Below are 9270 nucleotides of genomic sequence, written 5' to 3' on the forward strand. Positions count from 1 at the left end.
GGCCATTGAATAGAATTCAAATGTAATCAGATGCATGGTAATTGAAGCGAAGAAAATACGTTGATATATTGTTTTTTTTTTATTATTCACTATTTAATAATTATTTACATGATTAAATACGGCATAAAAGTATGGCCCAAAGGTCGTTGATGCATGAAATATAGATCCGATTTTCTAAAAGCAGCCAATAGAACGGTGATTACAGCTCGATCAGGAAATCCAAACTCGTTCACCTGGCATGAAAAAAGAGAACGAAAAGGAAATATTAATAGAAAATAGAACATAACATTCACGTGTTTGAATATAAGAACTTTGATAGAAAAAAGAGTTATACTTAAGGTGAAGATGCATCGAAGCCAAACCTCGGATTTTCAAGCGCAAATCTAGAGAACAATACAATCGTTATAGCTGAAAATAGCACTAACTGGTCACAACCAGCGAGTGACCAGTGAGTTGAATTTTCAGCACAAACGGTTGTCTTGGTTTTCTATATTTGTGCTTTTAAAAATTCTAAGTTTGGCTTCAATGCAGTGCTTCTAGTTTCGTGTAGTAATGCCTATACCAAATTCTGAAAGTGTTTCTTCATGAACTCAATCAAGATTATTACGCATTTTTACTTGCATTCACTATAAATTCTACTGTAATTCTTATAGGAATTGCCCTAGAACCAATCAATATTGAAGCTTTAAAAAGGTTTGTTTAACAGTTGTATGCGGTACCACGGCCATTTACAAAATGTCTTAAACGTTTTATTGAAAAAAAAAAAAACTACGTCGAACATCTTGAGATTTTTCAATACATTATGATGACCTTGCGCATGAAACAATAATCTGGTTTGTTTTACGCCGGTTTCTCAAATAGCGACGCGACAGTTGACAATTTAATTCACTTGAGCGACGTTGCACTTGCAGCGATTACTCGGATGCACTAATCCCAAAAAAGTTTCTTTTTGTAGACTCTCAGAACTTCAATCTGGACTATTTTTTATCATTACGTTTCATCGTGAATTGCTGCCAAAATTCTGCAATGAATTCTTTATTGAGCTGTATCAAAATTATCTCCAGGCTAATTCATTTGAGACCTAAAAAATAAAAAGAAATATTAGTTACGGTTACTTTATGATTTTTCGTATCTATTTATTGGCTGTAGATTTTGAAATTCGTAGTATGTACATAAATATCGAGAAAAGTTTATACAACATTTTAGAAATAAACCCCTAGGTTTAGCGAATATATCAAGTACTCGCATATAAGAATATAATTTTCGAAATTTATAAACATTTTCTTTCCAAAGATTAGAAAATGATCTAAAAAAATAACTATAGATAAGAAGCAATGATTGAGAGAATAAAAAAATACAGATTCCTCAAATAGTTTCAAGTACACTCTTTGTATTTTGTTAGGAGTTCCTGTTCATTTTTTTACCATTATTTTCAAAAAAACATTTAAAATTTTACCGTAACAAAGATTAATACTTCCACCAAGATTTTTACCATGTATTATTTACTCGCATGTTTTAAATGATAATGCTAGAACTAGTGCTGTGCTGATATCGATAATATCGAATTGTTCCAAAAAGCGGTTAAACATATTTTACAATAACTTCTAATAAAAAAAGTTAATTATCATGAAATGATAGTTTTTTCTAAACAAAATGTATAAATTGGGAATGAATGAAACGGAGTCGTAAATTCATTTTTAAATGTCATAACATCTCTTGATGGTATTCTGAGGAAAACATATCTGGTACTTCACACTGCTTGCTTAGTTTTTAAACTCCTATGTTAGTTCTATCTAGATTTTTAAAAGACAGTCTTCAACCATTTGCACAATAAATTTTATATGATCAATAGCACTGCTAACATTTACGCAGCCGAACACCAGGAAACCCAGTGCGGTGGAATGAGAATTAAACCATTACACTTCGTAGAATTCATAATACGCCTGAAAATGTGTTACATTTTTCAAATTCTTCATGTAATGACAATTATCTATAATCTCTCCAGAAATTCGTAAATACACAGGTTAGTTTATTAAAATCTGTTAAAAAAATTCCAACATATAACATTAAATTATATCCCGCAAATTTTATTGCGAGATTCCTGAATAAATTTTAAAAGCAATTGGCTTGTTTAGGGGTATTCTGTTTTTTATAAATTCTGATTCTACGTTAAAAGCTGAGCCAGAATCCAAAGTTTCATAATTTTCCGTGCCCGGAAACTATTTTTAAAACACGTTTGAACTTAGTATGGAAATTGCGTTTGAATCACCCCTCGGCATATTTTACTTCGGAACGAGCTGTCATTATGTAAATTTGAATGTTATTGAGTCGACGGATTGAAATCTTTTTCAATCATTTAGTATATCAAAATTAAGGTAGTAAAGCGCAATAAAATCGTGTTAGACTTACAAAAATGTGCTCTTTCGATCAAGCTACAAAAAACCGTGTATTTTTCATCACTAAACAACCCAATTGCAGGAATATTTTCCAGATAAGAAATACGTGGAATGGAACCCATACAATTCTAGCAATGGTATAGAAATGTGTAGATTCAAGTTATTTTTGGTAAATCTCTATTTTAATTTCTAAGGAAGTTTCGTAGCGCAGTTCGTGGAAATTTGGATGACTTTTCAGTTTTTTTATGGAATTAATCAATAAAAGTGTTGTACAGTGAAACCTCCATGAGTCGATATTGAAGAGATCATCGACTCATGGAAATATCGAGTCATGGAACAGCAATCCTTTGGAAAGCTACTTTTAGGGACCATCATAGTAACCATGAAATTTTGTTTTTAGTATGGTTCCATGAGTCGATATCGAGTCATGGAACATCGACTCATGGAGGTATCACTGTAATAACCTTAGAGAAATTCGTCAAAACATCACTGTAAATATTTTAGATGGAATCCTAGTAGGGAGCCTATGCTTGGCACCTTTGATTAGCTTCGGCAGGGGGGTTCTATAAAAGTTACTAAATTCATATTTGGCCACAATATGCGTCGTATCGAAATGCTTCTTATTGAAAAATGTCAGACAATTTCAAACACCCCATGCTAATGTGAAATCATAGAAATGCCCAAGTAGATCATTAATGATAATTACCATAGCACTTAAAATTACATAAGGAAATTTCGCATCCCTAGAGCAATATCTGGTGGAATATCTGAAATATATATGTATATATTAGTAGTTCATATTGATGAATTTGGGACAATTCTGTCACCTTAAACAATTTGGTCAATAAATTTGCTAAAAACTTGTTTACTCTCCTACGCTATGTTTGCACTAGAAGATTATAAAAAACCCAAAGAAGGTACATTTTTTACATTTTCACCGATAGAACGGTTAGGAATTACAATATTGGACAATACACTTGCAGCTTTTTTTTTTGTTTTCCATACAAAATGACCAACTTCGGTATGCTTGATCTCAGTTTATGGACCGATTCAAATGAAATTTTCTCAGAACATCAGACATAACATGAATTTTAACATATATTTTGAGTGATTTTTTTCAATCACAACTACAAAAGCAGTAACGGTTTAACTAAAGTGAATTTTCTGATTATTTTTTATAATTGACCTAACTAAACACATTGGAGGAATAGTTTGATGGTATCTTCAGCAATTTTGTAGATTTTGACGAGATGAACAAGTTTGCTAAAGACAGTTATTGTATAGGTCTATCAGATATAAAGACAAATAGTTTTGAATTTTTCGTCAAAAACTTCACTTTAGTTAAATCGTTATTACATTTAAACTTGTGATTGGAAAAAATATTTAAAAATATATGTTACAGTTCAAGTTGTGTCTGTGTCATTCTGTGAAAATTTCGGTCAATAAATAACTGCGATCTAGCTTACCAAGTTGACCATTTTGTATGGAAAATTGAAAAAGTTGCAAATGTTTTGTACAATACTGTATGTTAGTTATTTGCCCAAAGCTTCCTTCACATATAACTCCGAAAATTCTTCTGGAGTGGTGATTTTTCTAGGATTTTTAGGAATAAGGAATTCATACAAAAAAAAATGGTTTTAGAAACCATCTAGAATTCAACATGAAATTTTCCTAAAGATCATAGAATCACAGAAATTACCTCAGAACTTCTGTCGACAATCTCTTAAGATTTTTATAGACAAATTTCAATAGATTTCCCAGAATTTTATCTAAGATTGTCGGTTTATAACATTTTCAAGTATCAGTAATTTTTCCAGAGATGCCTTAGGGATTTTTAAGTATTTCGATCAAGATTTCTTCAAATTTTCAACAAAGAACAAGTTCTTTGCGAAATTTCCCAAGAATGTCTTGAATTTTTCAGTAATTCTTCCAAGGATGTCTCCAGAAAAATGTTAAGAAAGTTTTACAAAAATTATTGTAATTTTTTTTTTTTTTTGATCCGGGAAGTATTTCTATAGAAAATCCTAGAGTAACCTTTGATTAACTTCTACAAGGATCTCTGAGAAAAAATTGTAATATTGGAAAGTCTTGGAGAACTTCTAAGATTGCTAATCTGTTAATCTGCTAATATCAACGCACCCCCTAGCCATGGCCAATCTGCGTTGTTTACACAAACATCCCTATAAACCCCACACTGGGAAATACGTTTACCGAAAAAGGCGTTATGAGGTTCTGCACTGCATTCTTGTATTGGATTTACTTTTTGGATTTTGTTAGCAATTCACAAAAAAGTGAAAGAGAAAGAAAACATGATTTGTGCAGGCAGAGCCCCATAGGCCATGCTATACCAGTTAGCACGCCCGACGCCCACCGATGACAGAGTGGGTAGGCTCGCACCATCGTCCCGCCCTTCTACCTATTTTTGAGATAGGCAGTTCTGTCAGGGTGTAAATAGTTTTTAAGTCTGAACCAAATTAGACTGTTATATTGGATACTTCTCTCATTTAGCTGGAGGTTGCTGCAATCCTTCGTTGGTCCGTTGGTTCCGACGATCGTTCCCGTATCCGCGTTTTTCTCGGCCATTACGCTGTTTACATTGCATTGTTGCTCGTGGTAGTGGCGGGTTAAAAACGAAAACAAGGATAGGGAGAGAAGAAATGTTAGTGATTGTAACATGCTTTATTGCAGTATTGGCCTACACTGAAGTCATACAAAATTCGCTCTTTGGATTCCCACGATAACAATCCCTGAAACTGATTATGAACCACATAAAATTTATCCGATAGAGCAAAAATCTTAATGTTTCAATGTAGGATAATCCAGCTTTATTGCATGTGAGAAGTTCTTGATGATATTCTCACAACGGCCATTCAGAATGGTTCGACGAATGTAGATAAAAGATCATTATGATAAAATTAACGCGACGACTTGTTAGTTAGCTCAAAAAGATTATTGTATTTGCAACTGATAATTTAAATAGTTAAGCTATGGGTCGGTTATTGTATATAATTTTATAGATAAAGAGAAGTATATCACGAACGCGAAGTAATGACCTTCCATTCCATCTTCAAGTGCTCCCCACAAGCCCAACACTTCATTCTGGCACTTTACAACGTCCATGTTGTAACTTGTTCACACAAGAAATCTGCCTCTGTTCTGCCGAGTTGGCAGAACGCGCCCGTACCCCATTCTGAACCAAAGGACAGGATTCAACTAATATCATGGTACCTTAACTACAAATACAAAAGCTACTTCTATGTTATTTCCACTACTACGCTCACGATAATTATGTTATGATCGTTAGAATAAAACGGTAGAGGTTACTACTACATAACAGAAATACTACCCAAAGAACGCTAATGTCGCCAGTGTTGGTGTGGATGCAAGGTAGTGCAAAAATGTTTAGAGAATTAAATAAGTTATAAATTACAGCATTCTGTTCAAAAATATTATATTATTTTATAAAAGACAGTAAAGAATGAAACATTTCAGTAACAACAGCGCCATTAGTTTTCTAATTATTATACATATATCAGTAATACTTTTCTAATTCCGCTACAACCTTAATATTGTAAAATGGCGTAAATCAGCACATTTTGGAATGTTTTCTCAAACATTGGAAAATATTGTTAATGATGTTTTTAATTGCAATGGATCATTAAAATAACCAAAACGGCCGCTATGGAAAGCATAGATAGCGCCACCGTAGCCTTGTGTGTTTGACAGAACAACAATGCTGTCACAATGTTAACTCCCATATACAGTGGCGCCTTTGTGTTGATGCGGTGAGCACTTGCAAAAACTACCTTCAATGATCCATTATGAATATACAAAAAAAAACAGCGGTATGGGCATCGGATTTAGGCGATGCGCTGAATTAGGGCAACCCACAGTATTGGTCTTATTCCAAGGTAAGTATTACTACGTTGTTAGTAAACCTAATATAAAAGTCTATTTTCAATGTGTGAGACGCAGAGACCACCCGCACCCACTCTTGCGCCTCGTGGACTATTGAAAACGACTTGTGTATATTGAACTAATACTACTATTAGAAATAGTGCTACTGATGAAGGTGATCGTTGGTTTCCCAGTCTTGTTAGTGATTTGAGTGTTAGTAGAGACTGGTAGTAGGCCCTGCCGGTCCCTCCAGCATTACGCGTAGTTATCTGGTGTTAGATCATGCGACAGTAACTAAACTCATGCTGAAGGTGTGATAAATCAAGTGTAAAATATATTTAAGCATTGCAACACATGTCATTATATAACATAAACTGCTAGATTAACTTACACTTTATAAGTTATAATTACGATCAATAAACATTAGAGTAATTTCACAATATGAACAATATGCAATGCCAACTTGATTAATCACCGTCAATCCCATCACCCAAGGGCAGGGTTGGAGAACTTCTAAGATAAATTGATAATTGAAAGAAAAAGTCAATCAGATCTCTGGATAAATCCAGAACGATTTTGACTTAAAAAAAAACATCGGACGCGATTCCTGAAATAATTGCAAAACAAACTACAATAATTACATTTTAATTAACTGGCCTGAAATTTTAAATGACATGGAGATTTTACTTGACAAACTGCTTTACAAAGGTCTGGAAGAACTACGGGAATATACCATGGATGAAATGCTAGAGAAATTCATGGATTTTTTGACATACATCGTGAGGAATCTAAGTTTGAATTTATTGAGAAATTCCTGGAAGTATTGGTAATAGATCAGTACGGATTATAACTGGAGGATTTTTTCAACATAATCTTCGTAGAAACTTAAAGTGAAGAGGCATCGAAGCCACAGCTTCAATAGCAGAAATCTGGAGAGCCAGAAAGCCATTCACGCTGAAAATTTGACACGCTGAAAAAAATCAGCAGTGCACCAGATCCCACTCATTTAAGGAAAGTTATGTGTTCAAATGTTTATTATAAAATAACTACTGTGTCGATCATTACTATTTCAGCGGCAAAATAAAAAAAAAAAACTATCATGTACAAATATTTAATTGCATTTGTTACTGCACCTAAGTGTTCCTTTTTCCGCTCACGGTAAAACAAATCGCAACGAACTTACTGAAAAATGCATTTTCTGGAATTTAGTTATTCATCCTGATATTTTTTATGGTCAAACCATAGCTACTACTGCAATAAGGAAAGCTGTATACTAAAATCGACATTTCTTGAACATTTTGTTTAATTTTTTGCATGAGCGGTTAATGGAACACACAAAAATACCTAGTGATCCGATAACCGCTCACGAGGTCTTGTGTTTTCAATATAAAGAATTATTTTATCGAATGAAAATAACTTCAGGTGATTTCATTGGAAAGTTGGTAATATTTCTAGAATGTATCCGTGCGAAAAATGTTGGTTTTTCACACGAAAAAATATTTTTACACTAGTGAGCGGATACTGGTGCACTGATGGTAATTTAATACAAAAATCACTAAACATTTTAGAGAACACTCAGCATCTGTAAAAAACAACTGAAAGCTTTAAAATTTCTTCAAATTCAAGGTATTTTCGTGCTGACTACGTTACGCGATATAAGAATGCAATAACATTTATATAATTAGCAAAGAAAGTAGAGCTCATAGGCTAGTGTTCGGCTGAGACATAGGGTATGATCCAAATGGACCGTAACGCTAAATAAAAGTAGACGTTGGAAGAAGAAAATAATATGAATAATTACCCTCTTCACTGTGGTAGCTGGAATTAGACCCGTTCGAGCCAAATATGCTGACGAAGTTCCTTCATGGTTCCATAATGGTAAACATCGTTCTATTCAACTCCCTTGGTGGTCAATATTTCCCTTTGCACAAAGGCAAACGTATCCCGTGGCAATCACAAATCCCGCCGTTTCTCCAGCTCCTTGAAATTGGCATGCCTTTCGCCAGAAAAAATCGCCGGCGGCAAGACCAGCTTCCCCATAGAGCAGGATACCATACTGGGGTAAACCATCTTGTAGCGCGGATCGGAACCGATCACTGCACCGACGGTTCAAAACTGGCCGAACCGATTCTCGGACGCAATCAATTCGAAATTCGTGCCACCTACATATATTTGGTTTGTTCCCCTGGCCAGGTGTTCAGGAAGTTCCGGAATGGCCGGAAAAAGTGGAGGCATCGGAATGACGTCTTTCAAGGGCACATTGATGGTTGACCTATCCGGATTACTGCCACGGCACTCTTCAATCGAGTTGTTGCCGCTAACGTTGACCCAAGCACCGGATGACCGCTTCTTCGTGGTCCTGTTGAGTGGGAGAAAATATTCATATAAAAGTTATTTTTGGTGGATTTCGCACCAACGACCGCTGGGACATTTTCATTTTAACCACCGGACGATCGAAAGTCTGATTCCGTCGGATCATGTTTTTTTTTCGCCGAAACCGATACTTACCACAATTAATACACGTAGTCGTGGTCTAAAATCACTAAATTTTCGAATTTTATTTTTAAATTTTCGTGATAAAACTAACAAAATAAATATTCAAACGCGAACAACTTTGAAAAACAAAATGGCTTTGTCGTTTGTCGACCATCGAACAACAACATGCGGACAGTGTTGCGAGATTTATTATCGCATTGAGGTTGAATGTGAAATAGCATCGGTTTTGTGTAATATCACTAAACCAGGTCGGATTGATGTGGTTGCAGCTGTTTATGTGTAATATTGTTTGTGCTTCATATGTAAATATTACACAAGACCAACGTACTGCAAAGTAGTGATGTCGTTTCAATGTAATTCAAGGGCAATGTGATATCACACCGCAGTTGATGCTATTATGCATCTGAAATTTGTGATTACATTGATTTTTCGTTACGTCGGCATTATTACATCGAGTCATATTACATAATTTTTTGCTGTG

At 34.6% G+C, this 9270-nt stretch overlaps 1 long non-coding RNA gene across 1 annotated transcript; it reads right to left on the bottom strand.

Moving 5' to 3' along the window:
- Positions 1-64: 64 nt before the first annotated feature.
- On the bottom strand, positions 65-9228 carry LOC5567593. The gene is made up of 3 exons (XR_002502190.1): positions 8802-9228; positions 8095-8652; positions 65-233 (listed from the first exon to the last, which is right to left on the bottom strand). It is a non-coding gene; the product is annotated as an uncharacterized LOC5567593 (long non-coding RNA).
- Positions 9229-9270: the final 42 nt, after the last annotated feature.

The sequence above is a fragment of the Aedes aegypti genome, chromosome 3 (genome assembly GCF_002204515.2).
Source record: "Aedes aegypti strain LVP_AGWG chromosome 3, AaegL5.0 Primary Assembly, whole genome shotgun sequence".
NCBI lineage: Eukaryota > Metazoa > Arthropoda > Insecta > Diptera > Culicidae > Aedes > Aedes aegypti.